Source organism: Artemia sp. Qi Xiang Cuo, chromosome 17 (genome assembly GCF_049724085.1).
Source record: "Artemia sp. Qi Xiang Cuo chromosome 17, ASM4972408v1, whole genome shotgun sequence".
Taxonomy (NCBI): domain Eukaryota; kingdom Metazoa; phylum Arthropoda; class Branchiopoda; order Anostraca; family Artemiidae; genus Artemia; species Artemia sp. Qi Xiang Cuo.
The window spans coordinates 56,458,193-56,480,572 of NC_142810.1; the positions used below are offsets into that span (position 1 = coordinate 56,458,193).

General features: G+C 33.6%; 1 protein-coding gene across 3 annotated transcripts in view; it reads right to left on the reverse strand.

The window, feature by feature from the left end:
* Positions 1–8,549, reverse strand: part of LOC148942390 (uncharacterized) — a 45,459-nt gene extending 36,910 nt beyond the window's left edge. Inside the window, exon 1 of one of the 3 annotated variants that reach the window (XM_089103094.1) lies at positions 8,456–8,549. The gene's annotated coding sequence lies outside the window, so the exon portion shown is untranslated. Of the gene's footprint in view, positions 1–6,834; positions 7,304–8,418 lie in introns of those variants that run through there. The other 2 variants (XM_089103096.1, XM_089103095.1) reach the window with 2 other exon arrangements.
* Between the last annotated feature and the right edge of the window lie 13,831 nt (positions 8,550–22,380).

Below are 22,380 nucleotides of genomic sequence, written 5' to 3' on the forward strand. Positions count from 1 at the left end.
GATTGGAAAACCAAGGGCTGGTGCCCTTTTTAATGGTTGAAAGTGATTGGACGGTAACTAACCCCCCTGTCACGCCCACCTTTCTCCCAAAAACATCCAATCAAAATTTTGAGATAGCCATTTTGTTCAACGTAGTTCAAAGTTCTGGAAATTAAGTCTTGGAGGATGACAACCCCCTCACAGCCCTCAGAACAAAGATTGTAAGTTATGCCCTGGGGGAATATAAAGTTTTATAAAAAGCGTTGTTGTAGAAACTTCAAAAAGGGCTCATTCGATTAGAAATTGAAATGGCTTGTGCCCTTTTTAATAGTCGAAAGTAATTGCAAGGCAACTAACACCCCTTCCATGCCCACCATTTCCCCAAATACATCCAATCCAAATTTTGAAATAGCCATTTTGTTCCACGCAGTTAAAGTTCAGGAAATCATACCTTTGAGCAGGACACTCCCCTCACAATCTTCAGAGCAAGGGTTATAAGTTATGCCCTGGGGGCATATAAGATTTTATTGAAAGATTTGTCATGGAAACTTGAAAAAGGGCTCATTCGATTGGAAATTCAAAGGGCTAGTGCCCTTTTTAATAGTTGAAAGTGATTTGAGGGCAACTAGCCCCCCTCTATTGCCCACCTTTTCCTCAAACATATCCAATCAAAATTTTTAGATAGCCATTTTGTTCAGTGTTGTGGATTTCCAGATAGAAATTATGTTTTTGAGGAGGACACTCCCCCACAGCCCTCAGGACAAGGGTTGTAAGTTATTCCCTGGGGGCATGTAAGGTTTTTGCTGAACGCGTCGTCGTAGAAACTTCAAAAGGGCTCATTCGATTGGAAATTGAAATGGAAGGCAACTAGCCCCCCCCCCCACGCCCACCGTTTCCCCAAACATATCCAATCAAAATTTTTAGATAGTCATTTTGTTCCACGCAGTTTAAAGTTCATGAAATTATACCTTTGAGCAGGACACTCCCCCCACAGTCTTCAGGGCAAGGGTTATAAGTTATGCCCTGGGGGCATATAAGGTTTTTATAGAAATGTTTGTCATAGAAACTTGAAAAGGGGCTCATTCGATTGGAAATTCAAAGGGCTAGTGCCCTTTTTAATAGTCGAAAGTGATTTGAGGGCAACTAACCCCCCTCTCACGCCCACCTTTTCTTCAAACACATCCAATCCAAATTTTTAGATAGCCATTTTATTCAACGTAGTTAAGTTTTGGAAATTAGGTCTTTGAGGATGATAACCCATCCCCCCACAACCCTCAGGTCAAGGGTTTTAAGTTATGCCCTGGGAGCATGTAAGGTTTTTATTGAAATTGATGTTGTAAAAACATCCAAAAGGGCTCAATCAATTGAAAATTGAAAGGGCTATTGCTCTTTTAATAGTCAAAAGTGATTAAAGGGCAACTAACCCCCCTCTCACGCCCACCATTTCCCCAAAAACATCCAATAAAAATTTTGAGATAGCCATTTTGTTCAACGTATTTGAAAGTTCTGGAAATAAGGTCTTTTAGGATGATAACCCCATCAGAGCTTTCAGTGCAAGGGTTGTAATTTATGCCCTGGGGGCATATAAGGTTTATATAGAAAGTTGTTGTAGAAGTTTCAAAAGGGGCTCATTTGATTGGAAATTGAAATTGCCCTTTTTAATTGTCGAAAGTGAGGGGAGAGTAATTAACCCCTCTCTTACGCCCTCCATTTCCCCAAACTCATTCAATCAAAGTTTAGAGTTAACCATTTTGTTCAATGTAGTTGAAAGTTCTGGAAATTATGTATTTAAGGATGACAAACCCCCCAGAGTCCCCAGGGCGAAGGTTGTAAGTTATGCCCTGGGGACATATAAGGTTTTTAATGATAGAGTTGTCGTAAAACTTCAAAAAGGGCTCATTCAATTGGAAGCTAAGAGGGCTAGTTCCCTTTTTAATAGCTGAAAGTGATTGGACGGTAACTAACCCCTCTCTCACGCCCACCATTCCCCAAAACACACCAATCAAAATTTCGAGATAGCCATTTTGTTTAACGTAGTAGAAAAGTCTTATGATTAGGTCTTTAAGAACGATAACCCCCCTTACTGGCATTTGGGTAAAGGTTGTAATGTATTTTCTTGGGGCATACAAGGTTTTTATAGAAAGTACTGCCGTAAAAACTCAAAAAGGGCTCATTCGATTGGAAATTGAAAGGCCCAGTGCCCTTTTTAATAGTCGAAAGTGATTGGAAGGCTTCACATTTTTATAGTAAAAATAGATGTGGATATAATGTATTATTTTTTTGTTGTTGTTGTTGTTTAGACCATGGCACTTTATATTAAAGGAGTTGTTGTAGGAACTTCAAAAAGGGCTCATTTGATTGAAAATAGAAAGGGCTGATGCCCTTTTTAATAGTCGAAATTGATTGGAGGAAAACTAATATCCCTCCCATGCCCACCCTCCCATTTGACTTTATGTTTAAAAACTAAAAGTTGCCATAAGATTAAATCAAAATGCACTGTGTTAATGCTAATTCTCAATAAGGCATCGCAGCAGTATCCCAAGAATGACTGAGGGTTTTATGTTCAAACTTTTGGGGCTGCTCCTGCTCTTAAAATTTAACCAAATCAAAATAACGTAAGTGTATCCAAGCTATCAAAGAAAGTAAACTAATTTTTTTGCGAATGGTATCAAGTTTTCCATTTCAGGTCAACTAGACGAGGCATGAAACTAAATTAAACAATTCTATTTGTGTCCAGAATTTTAAGAGGATGTATGTGGTTAAAAATTGCTGAAATTTTTTCTCCAGCATACAGATAGCAGGCCAAACTATAAATCTTTAAAAAACAAAAAGATTTAGAGTATTATTTTCTTTTTCTCTGAAAAGACTGTGTCAATATAAAACAAATAGAAATGAATTAAAAAAAATTTCCCACAAAATAGGTTTTTCAAAGAAAAGTAAAGAACTCCATTAAACAAAAAATGAGGAAAAATAAAATCAAATAATCTACCAAGCGTGAAACTACCACAAATCAGCATCGATAAATAAATGAAACTCAAAACGAACAGAAATTACAATAAATAACCGAGTCAAACTCAAAACGAGCAGAAATTAACATGAATAGGGCTCAAAACCCCAATGCCTTCCCAAGGTCAGAATATAATTTGCACTTTACTGAAAAAATTACAAATGAATATGCATAGTCGGTTTAATATACATATACTAAAGTTTAGTAATCACAATGTTAATATTATTTGATTTATTCAATTTATAAAGGTAAAAACATTTATATTTTTTTCAGTAAAGTGCAAATTATGTTCTGGCCTTGGGAAGGGATAGGGGTTTTGAACCCAAATTATGTTAATTTCTGCTCATTTTGAGTTTGACTCGGTTATTTATTGTAATTTCTGTTGGTTTTGAGTTTCGTTTATCTATCAATGCTGATTTGTGGTAGTTTCACGCTTGGTAGATTATTTGATTTTTGCTCATTTTTTGTTTAATGGAGTTCTTTACTTTTTTTTTTGAAAAACTTATTTTGTGGAGAAAGCTTTTTTAATTAATAGGATAAAACAAAGCAAATGGGAGATAGTAGTGTGTTAGCTGACAATCAGTCTAGGGTAAAGCAGCGTTCACAAGCGTGTCTAGCTAGAATTCCATGTCTAGACACTTGTCTAGCCAGAATCTAATGTCTAGGCAATGACCGTTCGCATGTAAAATTCGATGCTTAGTTAAAACTACAAATTTAGAAATAAAACTACAAATTTCTAGCCAATCAACAGAGCTTATGCGGGCAAAACTTTCAAATATTATAATCTCTATTTTTACTGTCACAAGCTAATGGATGAGATAAGCAAAACAATTGCCTTAGTGTGCTTCATTATTTTGTCTGGTGTTGTATATTTGCCTAAAATGAAAAAAAAACAATTAATGAGAAAAAAAAAATTAAATTTAAGTTTACAAATGTAAACAAAAATGATGAAAATAGTGGTTCTTGACACATTCTGATTGGCTGTAATTGAAAATCCTAGAAATTCAGTTCTGGAGGCTAGAACACATTGTTTAGCCAAGTGCCTTGTCTAGAGTGTCTAGCAAAGTGCCGAATTTTACTTGTGAACAGTTGTTGCCTAGACATTGGATTCTGGCTAGACACGTGTCTAGACATAGGATTCTAGCTAGACATGCTTGTGAATGCTGCTTAATTAAAATCTGAATGCAGAGTAATTTTTGAATAAAATATTTTGAGCATGTGTTTACAATTGTATCTTTGGAACAATGGAAGGCCAGACAATCGAGTGTTTTTAATCCAGCTTTTGAGTTTTAAACCACCTTCTTTGTATAGAAGAGTGGTTACAGAGACTTTCTGGTTGCAGAGAAGTTTCTGAAACAGGTTGTTTTATAGAAAATTGTAAATTTATAGACCCGTTTCAAGATTCAAAGACCAATGGAAGGGCAACTAGCCCCCCTTTCTCTGAGTCTTTTTTGCTTGCCTGATTCCTTGTAAACCCCCACCTCCAAAGACTTCAGATCAAAAACTCGGAGAAGATCATTTTATTCAAAATTTTAAGACAATTAAAAAAATATGTCTCTACAAAAACCATAAAATATATATCTTCTAGGGAATGTAAATAATAAAACTGTCAATTATCTCCAAACTGGTTTTATAAAGGAAAAGGGTTTTGCTGGATTCCAGATTTGAGATTAGCTCAAAACTCTCTGGGACTAATCTTTTGGTTGACAATGTTAAACATTTTAATGTAGAGAAGAGACTAGTGGACCCACACATAGGTCAAAAACTACTTTTCTCTCTTTTCAATTCAAAAGCAAAAATCATAACGAAAACAATAGCTAAGAAAAAAATTCTCTTAATTTGATACAAAAAGAAAAAATATATACTAATTTGCTTAGTATCTGAATGGTTATTTACTTTCTGAGCATGTAAACAAGGGCAAATGAAACTAAAAGAAAAATCAATTTTATTTATTCACAAAACCTAGAAATGGAACCAATGTTGTTTTTATTAAGCCAGCATGTTCTGTTTTTATTTGGCCAGCTCTATTCTGTGATAGCTCTGATAGGATCTATGACCCCATGCAAAAAAGCTATGTGTCAGTTCCTGGCCCAAAGAGGTATTCCTAATGAGAACTCAGCATACCAAAATAGCAAAAAGTTACAGTCTCTGGTTATCTCAGATAGTAAATACATTCCAAAAAGGTGACAGAGCAAGCAGATGGGGCACAGCAAATATATTGTAGATTTTTAACATTATACCTCTTTAATAGAAGATTTACATAGAATAAGCATATCATATGTCTTAAAAGGTTTGAACCTACAAGTTCCAGCAAGAGCTATTGGGAATGTCTCAAGTAGGCTACTCACAATAAAAAAAAAAAAACACCCAAAGGCCAGGTAAAAAAAGAGGAATATTGACTTAAGAGTCAAAAGTGAGTACACAGCCTGACAACAACAAACTAATCTATAATGCTTTTTATACTCTTTCTCAAGCTGTGATATCTGTAACCTTAAGTATACAATTAAAATTATCTTAAGACTTAAGCAGAAAAATAGATATTATTTTAGAAAGAAGTGATTTACCTTGAAAGTGACACCTTGAAAATTGGGCCTTAAATTCATATTTTTAAAATATTTCTATTGGTGGCATTATATGGATGATGTAATATTGCTCTGAAATTATGGGGAAATGAACTTAGAGGTCTAGATCTCCTTAATACATATAACCAAAATCTACAGTTTACCTTAGAAATCAAAATTCAAAATAAATTACCATTTCTGGTTGTATTAATTATTCATAGCATTGATAAACTGGATTCTACAATTTACAGAAAACCCACAAAAAAAACAACAGATATTTGCATTTTAAATCCAATCATCCTCCACAAGTTAAAAGAGCTGTTGTTAACTCTCTTTTTGATGGCACCCTAAACATTTGCTCTGAATCAGGGGCGGATCCAGGATTTTTTAAGGGGGGAGGGGTGCAAAATAGGTTGATCCAATAAAAAAAATTTAGGGGGGCACAAAATAGGTTGATCCAATAAACTTGCATTAGGAGCAAGTTTTATTGATGCAAACTTGGGTTAATTAAGTATATTATACTACTTTAGACTATGCTAGGTAGGAGGGGCGCCCCCTGGATCTGCCACTGCTCTGAATCTCACATCACAGATGAACTAAACTTTATTAGAGACATATTTTTTGGAAATGGTTATCCTATTGTCTTTATTAACAATAATATTAGCCAAAGATTGGCAAGACACTCCTGTAAAATCAAGGGAAGTTCCCTTGAAGTTCTTTTACCATGTGAAGTTCCCACCAAGCCCTCAAATATAGTTTACCTTCCATATATTCCAAAAGTCACTACAAGTTTAAATAAGTTTGAACACAAAATAATTTTTATGTAGTAATTACCAATAATTTTAAAATCATGAATCTCCTAAACTCTGGTAGATATAACCCCAGTTATTTGCCAAAGAGGGGTTTACAAAATACCATGTGACTGTGGCCACTTTTATATTGGAAGAACCCATCAAAATTTAGAAAAATGCCTACAACAACACAAAGATGACATAACTAAAGCTTTAAATTCTAATAGTACAAATATTTCCTTTGATTCTGCTTTAAGCAGTCATATCTATGATAGCCCTAGCTGTAAAATGCTTTTTGAACAATCTTGCCTTATTAGCAATGATTTAGACATAAAACAGGTTGTTTGAGAAGCAATTGAAATTAAAATCAAAATAAATAGTAATACTTCTTTAAATAAGGGTTTGAGGGAATATTTGCTTAATGTCTTATATAAAAATTTAATTAGAAATGACATAACTAATTATATTAAAAAACCAGTAAACAATTCCACTCAACTTGTTATGGATAGACCTTCTAGGCTGGCTGCCAAAAAGGCAAGATTAGCTTCAAGAACTTGTCTGTGTTTCTTATTCCATTTGAATGAAATGTCTTTTTTCACTTTGCTTGGTCTACCAGTCCTGGTTGAACTTCCTTGAAGTAATGATACTAGGGCTGTTTTGAATTTTTTTTTTTTTTTACTCTTAAGAATTGAATTTTAATGTGAGTTTCTTTTATATTGGTTTTTCATTCATTTGTTTTGCTGAGGATGGCCCTTGGATATAGGGTCAAAATATTCATTTAAAGTAGCATTCCACTGTCATATATAAAAATTTCCCTATTGTTCTAGTTATTGTTTATGGAGAAGGAATGGAGGTAGGCATATCAAAATACCTTCCTGGGACATACTAAAGTTTCTGTTTCCTAACCTGACCCCTTTTGAAGATGGACATCCACCACATGGCTAATATAGGAGTAAAGTTCATTTGTGATGCAAATGGATGTTATAGCCTATTTAGATTTAGGATACAATTCTAGATATATATTTGCACATTAGGGGGCGTATATATTCTGTGAATATATAGGCTCTAGGAAATTCATTGATTTCTTAGAAAAAAACTGGAAAAACAAGGAAAGAAGTGAAGATAAAGGCTCCCCCCCTGCAAAATATGTTAACTAGGATTATTCTGCATATTATGAAGTAAGAATTGTTTCCTTATTATGTTTCCTTATGTAACTGAACTCCTACTCTTAAAATACTGGTTGGTTGGTTGGTTGGCTAATTCAAAGATTTATACATATATACATTGTCAAAATAGCCATGTAGTGGTATCCCTTTGAAGATAGCCAAAAGCAGCTAAAGTAGAATTTTACCCAATAAACTAATAATTTCAAGTGTTTGATGTGATATAATATTTATAACAACCACATTGATGCAGATCTTAGATTTTTAGCTATATGCAATCCTCCTCACTTCCTATTTGGGGTAAAATTCCACTTTAGCTACTTTTGGTTATCCTGGAAAGGGATTAGGTTAGGAAAATGAAATTTTCAGGGATAGGTCTACAAACTAAAGTATGTCATGGGAAGGTATTTTGAACTACCTACCTTCACTCCGTCACCCTCGAGAAGGTCCTGACCTTTGATGACCTTTAAAAAATCTGTGTATGATAAAAGTGAAACCTTGCAAAATAGATATTCTGATTAAATGAAGTACAGCAAAATTGTTTTCAGCTTCACAACTTTGCTCAAACCTAACTTATAAGGTTTTAAAGATATGCAAATACATTTTCTAAATTTTGGGAAAAAACATTGATATGGCTTAGAATTCTAATCAAATAATAGGAATTGCATTTCCAGAACTAAAGCCAAAGAAAAAGAAACAAATAACTGAAAATTAAGGTAAAATGTTTTTTGGTCAAAATTTCAATAGGTATAAACCTGTTATGTAGGCATATTTCATGACCCTCTAGAGGGAGGAGGAGTGGAGATAGGTATTTCAAAATACCTTCCTGGGACATATTTTAGCCTGTGGACTAGTCCCTGAAAGTTTCATTTTCCTAAACCAACCCATTTCCAAGATAGCCAAAAGTAGAATTTTACCCTATTTGGTAAAAATATGTGAATATTTGAGCTTTACATAATTTGGCTTAATTGGGTAAGCTAGCCTTCTGGTTTTTACCCCACTGAATAAATACAGACTAGTAATAGCAGACTTTAATAGTGTACAGAAAAATGGATTACATCAGTGTTGCCATTTGACCGGCACCGCTCCTCGGCACCGGCCTCGTCAAAAAGCGGCATTTCCGGGGCATCCTTGAACCAAAATGCGGTAAAAACCGCGGCATGCCCGAAAGTCTCGGAAAAGCTGTGTTTTGTATTTTTGAGAGAGAATGGTTAAAAAATCTCGCTTTAATATGAATGTTGATTCAGTGTAAAGTGAAATGTGGTAAAGATCGGCCATAAATTTGAGAAAACACGTGCTGTCTATCCTTCTTTTCAGCGGTCAAAGGTAAGTACGGTCAGCTCAGTCCGTGAACAAACATTTGTCGTTCATCGTTTTCGTCAAGCACGCAACAGAGGTAAAAGTGCAGAGGTACCACAGCAGGGAAAGTCCACGGTGGGAAAACCGTATAAATGTGAAGTGAATAGTGAAGAAATTAAAAGCGATTTTCCCTTGGGCCTTCAAGTCCATCCAATAGAATAATTGATGGGTAACTAGATCCTCGTATTTTAACCTTTTTCGATTAATGTTTAATGAAAATCAATATCAAAAGCTTCAAGAAGGAACATTCAGATAAATAATACAAGACAACTAGACAAGATTAATCGGAATCGGACTGTTCATGTGTGTCACAAACTCTAGTGCTCTAGCACTGACTTGCCCGAGTCAAGCCCTCCTTTAGAATTGTGCTTAAGGCCACGCTTGGTTTTAAGTGTTGCCGAAAGAGTCACTGCACTCAGTCGGTTTCGATTATCAGTATTAACTTCCTTGAGCAAACTTAAGCTCGGCAATAACGTTTGAGAATGGGAGTAAGAAAAAGCACTGAACCATTTTCCCGACATTTGGGAATATCCAACTACCATTTAGTGACTTCGTTTGCAAGATGTGGTGCCAGTAAACAACAATGTCCAAGTCATCTACGTCAGGAAGATCGACAGTACTAGGTAGAGCTACACTCGGTATAGAGCGACAGTCCTGCTCTTGCTTGCCTTTATTCCGAAGCACAGAATCGTAATAGTCGAAGAACTGACGAAGACTGGGAATTTTCAGTTCATAACTAGAGCTTGGGGTAAGCAAGTGTACCAGCTCGTAGATCTTTTCAGAGAATGGAAAATGGTCAAGAATTTGTTGAACAGCTTCGACGAAGAAATCCCTTGCGGAGCGAAGAATTCGGAGACTTTCCGCTACAAAACGACCTGGTAACTTCTTTCGTTTCGAGCCCCACAAGGAAATCGTACTCTTTGTAGCCGATATAGACATTTTCGTCGGGAAGATAGTTCACTTCGTCACACGGATTGATTTCAAAAGGATTGACTGTTCTAACATATGAAGGCTTCATAAAGTTCATGGCTAATGTCCGAAGAAGTTTTTCCACCTGGGTTTTCATAAGGTGAATTGTAGTTTTTCAGACTGGAAGATGGTGTTGAACTCATTTAGCTCTCCTAGCAAGTACTCGACAAAAAACATCATAACCCTCGAGTATGGGTTGTTTAGTATCATTCTTACATGATCATTAGCATGCGAGGGATCACCAACGAGTCCCAGTACAACATAAGAGTATCCCACTGTTCGAGAATACGGCGTGCACAGTTTTGAAACGACAACCAGCGTGTTGGAGCCAAAGCAAGGAATCTGTGCTGTTCCACTAGAGTAAAGACTTGAAATTCCTTCCTATATCCATCTTGGAGTTTTGCACTGTCCTTGAAGTTATTGCTCACAGTCCGACATAGATCTTCGAGGCTCTTGGACAGTTTTTTTGCAAGCAACACTTGCAACTAGGGCACACAGATGGCAGCTACATTCCACAACTGTAACCAGGGATATTTCCCTTCAACAAGTGTTTTGACTGAGTGGTTTATCCCCATCATAGCATTCGTTGTGTCAGAGCAGAATCCGACCCAGTTTTGTAGAGGAAAACCCACCTTCTTGACATCATCCATCACTTTCACTAGCAGGTTGAATAGACCAGAAGCTTATCCGTCGCTGCATTTGACAAGAGCGAGCCAATCTACCTGCACATTCGTTGCTTTATCACAAAAGCTGACACAAACAGCAAGTTGTTTGGCTACAGATGAATCTGTGGTCTCGTCAATTACTACGGAGAAAAGATTCGTTTTCAGGTTTTCAAGAAGCTTTTCATGAAAATGAGGGTCCAACGCTTGTCGAGCAATATTAGTTGCTTTAGTTCTACCAAGAGTGGCCTGGCTTAGAAGATCTGGGCCTGGTATACTTTTCACAAGTTCCAGAAAGCAAATAGGGTAGATCATGCTCAACGAGAAATGTCACTAGCTTCGTTTCAACAGTGGCCACTCTTTCGATTTTGAATCACCAGAAAAATGAAGACTCAATGCCATGGTCTTAGAAGACGAAGTTATCCACGCTCTTTTATTTTCTTCGTGAGCTTTGGTCTGTTTGTGCCTTTTTGTGTCGTGTTTCCCTTTTTTACAAACGAAATCCTTTTTGCAGTAAAGACAGTGAGCTAAATATCCACTGTTTTACCAGTCTGTACCTTTTCTTTTCTTAACCATTCATTAAAGTCAGATTCTCTTTCCCACTCAGTCTTGTATCTTTGTTCTGCCCTTTTCTTTGTGATCCCCGGTTTTTTGTTGGAGGGTTCACTATCGTCCAAGTCTTTATTACCGTCCTCATTTTCCTGATCGATATCTATCACTTCTACCATTATGTTTTAACACGTTTGGTCTATAAACAAGAGAAATATTTAGCTATTATGTCCTTTCTTTCATGGATTGACTTGCTGGTGAAAGAAACGAACCTGTATTAGTTTAAGTTCTTCCAGCGCCAGCCTGCTGGGAACCCTTTGTTCTTTCCGGATAAATCCTTCGCCGGGAATCTGGCTGAAGTCGGAAATTTGGCAAAAGTAGGGCAGGAAGTTTTGATCAGTTTCATCAGAGCAGATATGACGTCGAATCACAGTAAATATGACTTAAACACAATTATGTTGTGTTTTTGCTGATACCCTTGTCACCACGGTAACTGCGGATCTGGAGTTAGTCGTTTTGCAGTTACCGTGATATCTGATATACGGTCCACTGCAAAAACGACTATTATATTGCCGAAATTGCACTTTTCAAAAGTCATCCCAAAATAAAAACTGATATCCAATTACATAACTAAGTGCTGATTTTCTTTCTCACCAATTTGAAAAAAATTGATGAAAATGAGATGACTTTTCAGATACCACGAGCAGATACTACGGTCGGACCACAATATCTGAATATCAGTTACCGCGGTAACAGGCCAGATACCACGAAAACTGCAAAAACGCCTTTTGACCGTGGTATCGGATACCACGGTAGCTGCAGAAACGACTTTAGACCGTATATCGAACACCATGGTATCTGCAAAACCCCAACTATTGTCGTGTAATAATAATATTTATGACCCACTCTATAGGTTTAAGATAGTGGAGAAATCAAAGGAAAGAAATAGAGAGAGTACAAAATAACACACACAACAACAAAAACCACTCAATGAACAATTCTGTTTCCAAATCTGGATAGTAAAATTTGTTTACCGAAAAGGGCTGAAAGACCAAATGAAAATGCGTTACTTCGTTGCTAGAACTTGGGCCCATGCTGACTTGGACACACATATTCAAGCAACGAATTAAACGGATACGTCAGTTACGATCCTATTCAGAGAAAGTATCCTTCCCTAAGGTTGATCATGAAGTTTGACAGCCTGACTAGAACCCTTGCCAAAAAGGGCCAAAATATCCGTTGTATGCATTACTTGAATACATTCGCGATTAATAAAATTCCATACAGTGATATTCCCTGTCAGATTTGGGGTACCTCTACAGCTAGTAGCTGTGTTGCATGCTTGACGAAAACGATTTACGACAAATAGGCGTTCACGCAGCAGTGCTAACCAAGCTCATTTGATTGGGCCACTCAAAAGCCGAGTTTGTATTGAGGTTCAAAGTTTCCGCGTCATAGTAGAACTTAGCACTGTGAGCATGGCCTTAAATATTCTGAACATCATGCTAGAGAAAACAGTAAAAATGCCAAAAACTCCTCTTAACACAATCCGATATTGCATTGTATTTACTTTAAATACACATACAAAAATTTGCTTTTCAGTTCAACTTTAAGGAGTCTGGTGAAGAACGGATACCTACAAGAGCCAATTGCTTGGATCACAGATTAAATTTTGGGATTCCATAGAAACCTTTGGTCTTGTTCATTTTGGATGCCTGTTCATCTATCATCCGTTTTGGACTTCTTTTGTTTTGCTTGTCGGGATCCCAAAACGTAAGTGGAGGGATACCTATGACATTGCAAAAGTTGTCCGTTAGTCCGTCTGTAGCCTAAGCACGATAACTGTCGAAAAGAATGAGATGTTTTGATGAAACTCGGTGGAAGGATCCTTTGGGTCAAGGGAAAGGTCGAGTTCGTAGATGGGCTCTGTAGCCCTACACTTAGGGGTGGGGATTCAAATTAAGGGACGGACAAAATATTTTTAAACAGCTAATAAGATAGTCGATAATGGGGTAAGAAAACATGCTGAACACGGCAATGCAAACCATCTTCTTGCCGGACAAGTTGTTCGTCCGGAATCCGACCAAAACTGGAAAGTTTGTTAAAAGTAAACGTTTTATTTGAAGTTTATAAGATGTTCGATTTCAGGGTAGGAGAGCATGCTGAAACCGTATATGACAATCGTTTTTTAGCCGGACATATATTTCGTCCGGAATACGGCTGAAACCTGATAATTTGTTATACGTATATTATTTATTTGAAGTTGAGTAGATGCCGGAAATAGGAGTAAGGAGTTACGCTAAATTCGTTTCTGAGCTACAATTTTTCGCCAGACAAGTAGCTCAGGAATTTCGGCGAAACCGAAAAATTGGCAGAATGTAGGATCGTTTCGATCGGTATCGTCAAAATAGATATGACTTATAGAGGTAAACACACATACTGAATCCAAATCTGAACTTGGTTTTCTCAGAGGATTATCCATTTGGCCTTAATCTCTTTCTAGATATTTAAATAGTAAAAATATTCAAGGAGTCTGGCGAAGACTGGATTTAGCGAAGACAAAACCTAATGTCTGGATTAAATATTGAATTTTTGGGATCCCATAGAATCTATGGTCTTGTTTTTCACTTTCACAGAGGCACATTCAGTTATCAGATATAATGCGTCCAGCCAGCCGCGTCGGAGAGTAGAAAGGCTGGACACAGTCGACAAGTGCTAACAAGGAAATTGCTAATTTCGAAAAAAATTACATTTCTTAGCTGTTTCATCATCGTAATTTTGATGATCTCTTCTAGTGAGAATCGGGCTTTCAAAACTTTCGGTAGGAACTACACCTCTCGTTGATACAATATGATGAATTCGAATTTTGAAATGATGAAGTAACGAACTGGCAACTAGTTAAAACACGCATTTTGGTAAACAGAAAACAGATCATAGAAGCCGACCAACCCCTAGGATAGGCCAGTACTTTTTGGCTCAATAAACTCTTTCTGACCCGATTATATCCAGAGCCATAACAACTAGGCGGGAGGTGCCCCCCCCCTCCCCCACTATTGTCGGACAGTCGTTAAAAAGTAGTCGAGTCAACGCGTAGCGCTGCTATTTTTCGTAAAAACAGTCAATTTTTTACTTGGAAACAGTAGATTTCTCTTAAAAACAGTCGGGTTCTTCTTGAAAATAGTTGTTTTTCTTAAAATCAGCCGAATTTTTGTCAACACAGTCGTGTTTTCTGAATAATAGTAGTTTTTGTCTGCATAAAACAGTCGGTAAAAATGACCAGCCAGTTGATAAATACCCCCCACCCCACATTTTAGCTAATAACGGTTCTTACGACACCTAGGCTACTTAAATATAGTTACTACTTACCATCCATACCATCAGACAATCCTGTGAAATAAGACAAGTCTGTCTGGTCCTTATTGCTAACTTGAAAACACTTGGGCTGAGCTGACAATGGTCATGAAGTCATGAGATGAACTGAGAAACTCAAATTTCAAAGTTTCGTCGAACCCGCAATACCAACTCAACCCCCTTTGAACATACTGGCCTCCGAGGGTACAAGCTGCCGACCGCCGACGGGTAATTAATTAAAGTCCGTAGTTGACTTCCGCGAAACGAGTCGGACGCGTCTTTGAAATCCCCATTTTATGCAACAAAATCATTTGCGAAAGATAAAAAACGGTAAGTTGGACAAATTTTTACATACGGGAACAAATGCGGTATAAAAAGCCATTTCGCGGCATAATCGCGGCGTGCGGCATGATCAAAATTTTATCTGCATTTTTCTCAAGAATCGCGGCGTAATGCCACGAAATGCGGTATAAGTGGCAACACAGGATTATATACACAATAACAGGGCTGCGAACATTTTGGTCCATAAATATGTCCCCTCAGTATCCAGAATTATGTCATTTTTAGCCAAAATATGTCCATGTTTCGTCTTAAATATGTCCATCTTAAAATCTCGGGACCTGGAGGTTATTTTTCTTATCAATTGGGATATTGACCAAAAGACGCTTTGGAAATATCTTTCAAAGCGGCTAATCAACATCAAATATATTGAAAACGAAAAAAAAAACATTTAATACAAACACAAAACTCATAAAAACAAGTAAGAACTAAAAATAATTTGTAGAAGCTTAAGATTAGTCTTCTAGTGAGAATTCATCTTGAAAATTATGTTCAGCATTAGAGTCAGTCTTATTTCTTCCTTTGCTAGCTATTTACCAATTGGAGTATTTCTTGCGCATTTAAAAATGTATAGTCCAGGATTCCAGCAACGTTCCAGAACGCCAAATTAGTTGCTTGACATGCATTAAACAACTAGTCGTTTGCATTAGAAGACCACTTCGTAATTTTGTTTTGATGTTACCAAGTAGCGTAAACTGTCTTCTAGCAGCTACTGAAGAGTGTGGCAGGCCACATAACGTCAGCATAAAATCACAAAGATTCTTGTATTTTTCTTTATCCTTGGCATCCTTACATTTGCTTAGGGCAGACCAGAAAACTGATGGATTTGTTTATTCAGAACGATAAAAAAAACAAGTTTTTTTAACTGAAAGTAAAGAGCTATGTTAAAACTTAAAACGAATAGAAATTATTCCGTAAATGAAAAGGGCTGTCCCCTCCTCAAATATATATATATACATACATATATATATATATATATATATATATATATATATATATATATATATATATATATATATATATATATATATATATATATATATATATATATATATATATATATATATATATATATATATATATATATATATATATATATATATATATATATATATATACACAGAGCTTAAAAGATAAGTAGATATAAGTCTTAGCACTCATTTGGTGATGAATGAAATTTTTTTATGAAGGTAATTTGTTTTACGTAATAATTTTGGAAAATATGTCCACTTTATGCCCCAAATGTCTAAAATGCGTCCATTTTTTGCCCTATTATGTCATTATCTCCAGGCACATAGAAATATGTCCCTTGGACATAAAATATGCCCAGTTGCAACCCTGCACACTAATAGAAGCAGAGATTCTACTAATACTGAAGAATCAGGGTTGCCACCAGACCAAACAAATTCGTAACGTCCAAACTCTTAAAACGTAATTTTTTCGTAACTTTAGATAGGAAAGTCTCCTTTCAAGGCAGGGTGCCTTAATTTCGCTATCAAGAGCGGTACGTAAAGGAGGGAGGGGTCTTTTGTTGCCTATATAATTTTAAAAATATATTTAACATAATCTCATTAAAATCTTCCCTCCAAATTTTAGAAGATGTCTAAAAAGTATACAATAATAACAATTAATGCTTCTTTACCTTTAGAAATTTCCTATTTATTCAACTGTAAGCGTTGCTTCTGGTTTAACTGCACAACAAAAAGACAACCCCCCCCCACCCTCAATGCGTGTTTATAACCCCAGGCTACTATTTTGCTTATTTTTTGTTGTTTTTTTAATTGACATTATTGGTGTTTTTTCTATTTTTTTTAAGACATGTAATCAGTGACCCCCTCACTTATTTTTTCTAGATTAGTGATTATATGGATATAGTTACGTTATTTATGTTGTTTTTTCCTTATTATTTCCTTGTGGATTATATTTTTTTTTTTTTTTCTTTTTTTTACTCCGCATTTTTTTTGTATTGGGGGTTAAAAATAATCTTACTTACTTACTTACTTACTTACTATTATTGGTGTTTTAAACCAAAAGTCTTTGAATCTATTTATTTAAACCAAAAGTTGATGAGTAATACGCACAATATAAAAGGCACACCAATAAACACGGGAAAATTTAGTTTTTCAGAAAAGAAGATAGCCAACTAGATTTTTTTAATAGATAAATTTCAACTTAAACGATCTTAATAAATCCTGCTTCTTAAAAACCAAAAAATCATTTAAATCGCTCCCTTCCCGTCTAATATTTTAGATTGGCTCGGTGAAAAAAGAAGTTGATGCCTAAATAAGACTTTCAAAATGAAGAATGATAATTTTATTGAAGTGGTAAAAGTTGAAAAAGAGAGCTGATGCCTAAATAAGACTTTCAAAATTATTAATGACAGTAATTATTTATGACAGAAAAAGAGAGCTGATGTCTAAATAACTTTAAAAATGAAGAATGATAATTTTATTGAAGTGGTAAAAGTTGAAAAAGAGAGCTGATGCCTAAATAAGACTTTCAAAATGGAGAATGATAATATTATTGAAGTGGTAAAAGTTGAAAAAAGAAGTCGATGCCTAAATAAGACTTTCAAAATGAAGAATGATAATTTTATTGAAGTGGTAAAAGTTGAAAAAGAGAGCTGATGCCTAAATAAGACTTTCAAAATTATGAATGACAGTTTTATTGAAGCGGTAAAAGTTGAAAGAGAGGTGATGCCAAAATGAGACTTTTAAAATGAAGAATGATAATTTTATTGAAGTGGTAAAAGTTGAAAAACGAAGTTGATGCCTAAATATGACTTAAAATGAAGAATGATAATTTTATTGAGGTGGTAAAAGTTGAAAAAGAGAGCTGATGCCTAAATACGACTTTCAAAATGAAGAATGATAATTTTATTGAAGTTGTAAAAGTTGAAAAAGAGAGCTACTGCCTAAATAAGACTTTCAAAATGAAGAATGATAGTTTTATTGAAGTGGTAAAAGTTGAAAAAGAAGGTGATGCCTAAATAAGACTTTTAAAATGAAGATTGGTAATTCTATTGAAGTGGTAAAAGTTGAAAAAGACAGCTGATGCCTAAATAAGACTTTCAAAATGAAGAATGATAGTTTTATTGAAGTAGTAAAAGTTGAAAAAAGAAGTTGATGCCTAAATAAGACTTTTAAAATAAAATGGTAATTTTATTGAAGTGGTTAATGTTGAAAAAGAAGTCGATGCCTAAATAAGACTTTTAAAATGAAGAATGATAATTTTATTGAAGTGATAAAAGTTGAAAGAGAGCTGATGCCTAAATAAGACTTTCAAAATTATGAATGACAGTTTTATTGAAGTGGTAAAAGTTGAAAAAGAGAGCTGATGCCAAAATGAGACTTTTAAAATGAAGAATTATAATTTTATTGAAGTGGTAAAAGTTGAAAAACGAAGTTGATGCCTAAATAAGACTTTTAAAATGAAGAATAGTAATTTTATTGATTTGGTAAAAGTTGAAAAAGAGAGCTGATACCGAAATAAGACTTTCAAAATGAAGAATGATAGTTTTATTAAAGTGGTGAAAGTTGAAAAAAAGAAGTTGATGCGTAACTAAGACTTTTAAAATTAAGAATTATAATTTTATTGAAGTGGTAAAAGTTGAAAAAAGAAGTTGATGCCTAAATAAGACTTTTAAAATGAAGAATGATAATTTTATTGAGGTGGTAAAAGTTGAAAAAGAGAGCTGATGCCTAAATACGACTTTAAAAATGAAGAATGATAGTTTTATTGAAGTAGTAAAAGTTGAAAAGAGAAGTTGATGCCTAAATAAGACTTTTAAAATGAAGAATGATAATTTTATTGAAGTGGTAAAAGTTGAAAAAGAGAGCTGATGCCTAAATACGACTTTCAAAATGAAGAATGATAGTTTTATTGAAGTGGAAAAGGTTGAAAAAGAGAGCTGGTGTCCAAAATAGACTTTCAAAAGGAAGAATGATAATTTTATTGAAGTGGTAAAAGTTGAAAAAGAGAGCTGATGCCTAAATAAGACTTTCAAAATGAAGAATGATAGTTTTATTGAAGTGGTAAAAGTTGAAAAAGAAGTTGATGCCTAAATAAGACTTTTAAAATGAAGAATGGTAATTTTATTGAAGTGGTAAAAGTTGAAAAAGACAGCTGATGCCTAAATAAGACTTTCAAAATGAATAATGATAGTTTTATTGAAGTAGTAAAAGTTGAAAAAAGAAGTTGATGCCTAAATAAGACTTTTAAAATAAAATGTAATTTTATTGAAGTGGTTAATGTTGAAAAAGAAGTCGATGCCTAAATAAGACTTTTAAAATGAAGAATGATAATATTATTGGAGTGGTAAAAGTTGAAAAAAGAAGTTGATGCCTAAATAAGACTTTCAAAATGAAGAATTATAGTTTTATTGAAGTAGTAAAAGTTGAAAAAAGAAGTTGATGCCTAAATAAGAATTAAAATAAAATGGTAATTTTATTGAAGTGGTTAATGTTGAAAAAGAAGTTGATGCCTAAATAAGACTTTAAAAATGAAGAATGATAATTTTATTGAAGTGGTAAAAGTTGAAAAAGAGAGCTGATGCCTAAATAAGACTTTCAAAATTATGAATGACAGTTTTATTGAAGTGGTAAAAGTTGAAAAAGAAGTTGATGCCTAAATAAGACTTTTAAAATGAATAATGGTAATTTTATTGAAGTGGTAAAAGTTGAAAAAGACAGCTGATGCCTAAATAAGACTTTCAAAATGAAGAATGATAGTTTTATTGAAGTAGTAAAAGTTGAAAAAAGAAGTTGATGCCTAAATAAGACTTTTAAAATAAAATAGTAATTTTATTGAAGTGGTTAATGTTGAAAAAGAAGTCGATGCCTAAATAAGACTTTTAAAATGAAGAATGATAATACTATTGGAGTGGTAAAAGTTGAAAAAAGAAGTTGATGCCTAAATAAGACTTTCAAAATGATGAATGATAGTTTTATTGAAGTAGTAAAAGTTGAAAAAATAAGTTGATGCCTAAATAAGACTTTCAAAATGAAGAATGATAGTTTTATTGAAGTAGTAAAAGTTGAAAAAATAAGTTGATGCCTAAATAAGACTTTCAAAATGAAGAATGATAATTTTATTGAAGTGGTAAAAGTTGAAAAAGAGAGCTGATGCCTAAATAAGACTTTCAAAATTATGAATGAAATTTTTATTGAAGTTGTAAAAGTTGAAAAAGAAGGTGATGCCTAAATAAGACTTTTAAAATGAAGAATGTTAATTTTATTGAAGTGGTAAAAGTTGAAAAATACAGCTGATGCCTAAATAAGAATTTCAAAATTAAGAATGATAGTTTTATTGAAGTAGTAAAAGTTGAAAAAAGAAGTTGATGCCTAAATAAGACTTTTAAAATAAAATGGTAATTTTATTGAAGTAGTTAATGTTGAAAAAGAAGTCGATGCCTAAATAAGACTTTTAAAATGAAGAATGATAATATTATTGGAGTGGTAAAAGTTGAAAAAATAAGTTGATGCCTAAATAAGACTTTCAAAATTAAGAATTATAGTTTTATTGAAGTAGTAAAAGTTGAAAAAAGAAGTTGATGCCTAAATAAGACTTTTAAAATAAAATGGTAATTTTATTGAAGTGGTTAATGTTGAAAAAGAAGTCGATGCCTAAATAAGACTTTCAAAATGAAGAATGATAATTTTATTGAAGTGGTAAAAGTTGAAAAAGAGAGCTGATGCCTAAATAAGACTTTCAAAATTATGAATGACAGTTTTATTGAAGTGGTAAAAGTTGAAAAAGAGAGGTGATGCCAAAATGAGACTTTTAAAATGAAGAATGATAATTTTATTGAAGTGGTAAAAGTTGAAAAACGAAGTTGATGCCTAAATATGACTTTTAAAATGAAGAATGATAATTTTATTGAGGTGGTAAAAGTTGAAAAAGTGAGCTGATGCGTAAATACGACTTTCAAAATGAAGAATGATAGTTTTATTGAAGTGTTAAAAGTTGAAAAAGAAGTTGATGCCTAAATAAGACTTTTAAAATGAAGAATGGTAATTTTATTGAAGTGGTAAAAGTTGAAAAAGAAGTTGATGCCTAAATAAGACTTTTAAAATGAAGAATGGTAATTTTATTGAAGTGGTAAAAGTTGAAAAAGACAGCTGATGCCTAAATAAGACTTTCAAAATGAATAATGATAGTTTTATTGAAGTAGTAAAAGTTGAAAAAGAAGTTGATGCCTAAATAAGACTTTTAAAATAAAATGGTAATTTTATTGAAGTGGTTAATGTTGAAAAAGAAGTCGATGCCTAAATAAGACTTTTAAAATGAAGAATGATAATATTATTGGAGTGGTAAAAGTTGAAAAAGAAGTTGATGCCTAAATAAGACTTTTAAAATGAAGAATGGTAATTTTATTGAAGTGGTAAAAGTTGAAAAAGACAGCTGATGCCTAAATAAGACTTTCAAAATGAAGAATGATAGTTTTATTGAAGTAGTAAAAGTTGAAAAAATAAGTTGATGCCTAAATAAGACTTTTGAAATAAAATAGTAATTTTATTGAAATGGTTAATGTTGAAAAAGAAGTCGATGCCTAAATAAGACTTTTAAAATGAAGAATGATAATATTATTGAAGTGGTAAAAGTTGTAAAAAGAAGTTGATGCCTAAATAAGACTTTCAAAATGAAGAATGATAATTTTATTGAAGTGGTAAAAGTTGAAAAAGAGAGCTGATGCCTAAATAAGACTTTCAAAATTATGAATGACAGTTTTATTGAAGTGGTAAAAGTTGAAAAAGAGAGCTGATGCCAAAATGAGACTTTTAAAATGAAGAATGATAATTTTATTGAAGTGGTAAAAGTTGAAAAACGAAGTTAATACCTAAATAAGACTTTTGAAATGAAGAATAGTAATTTTATTGATTTGGTAAAAATTGAAAAAGAGAGCTGATACCTAAACAAGACTTTCAAAATGAAGAATGATAGTTTTATTTAAGTGGTGAAAGTTGAAAAAAAGGAGTTGATACGTAAATAAGACTTTTAAAATTAAGAATGAAAATTTTATAGAAGTGGTGAAAGTTGAAAAAGAGAGCTGATGCCTCAATAAAACTTTCAAAATGAAGAATGATAATTTTATTGAAGTTGTAAAAGTTGAAAAAAGAAGTTGATTCCTAAATAAGACTTTTAAAATGAAGAATGATAATTTTATTGAGGTGGTAAAAGTTGAAAAAGAGAGCTGATGCCTAAATACGACTTTCAAAATGAAGAATGATAGTTTTATTGAAGTGGTAAAAGTTGAAAAAAGAAGTTGATGCCTAAATAAGACTTTTAAAATGAAGAATGATAATTTTATTGAAGTGGTAAAAGTTGAAAAAGAGAGCTGATACCTAAATACGACTTTTAAAATGAAGAATGATAGTTTTATTGAAGTGGAAAAGGTTGAAAAAGAGAGCTGGTGCCCAAATAAGACTTTCAAAATGAAGAATGATAATTTTATTGAAGTGGTAAAAGTTGAAAAAGAGAGCTGATGCCTAAATAAGATTTTCAAAATGAAGAATGATAGTTTTATTGAAGTGGTAAAAGTTGAAAAAGAAGTTGATGCCTAAATAAGACTTTTAAAATAAAATGATAATTTTATTGAAGTGGTTAATGTTGAAAAAGAAGTCGATGCCTAAATAAGACTTTCAAAATGAA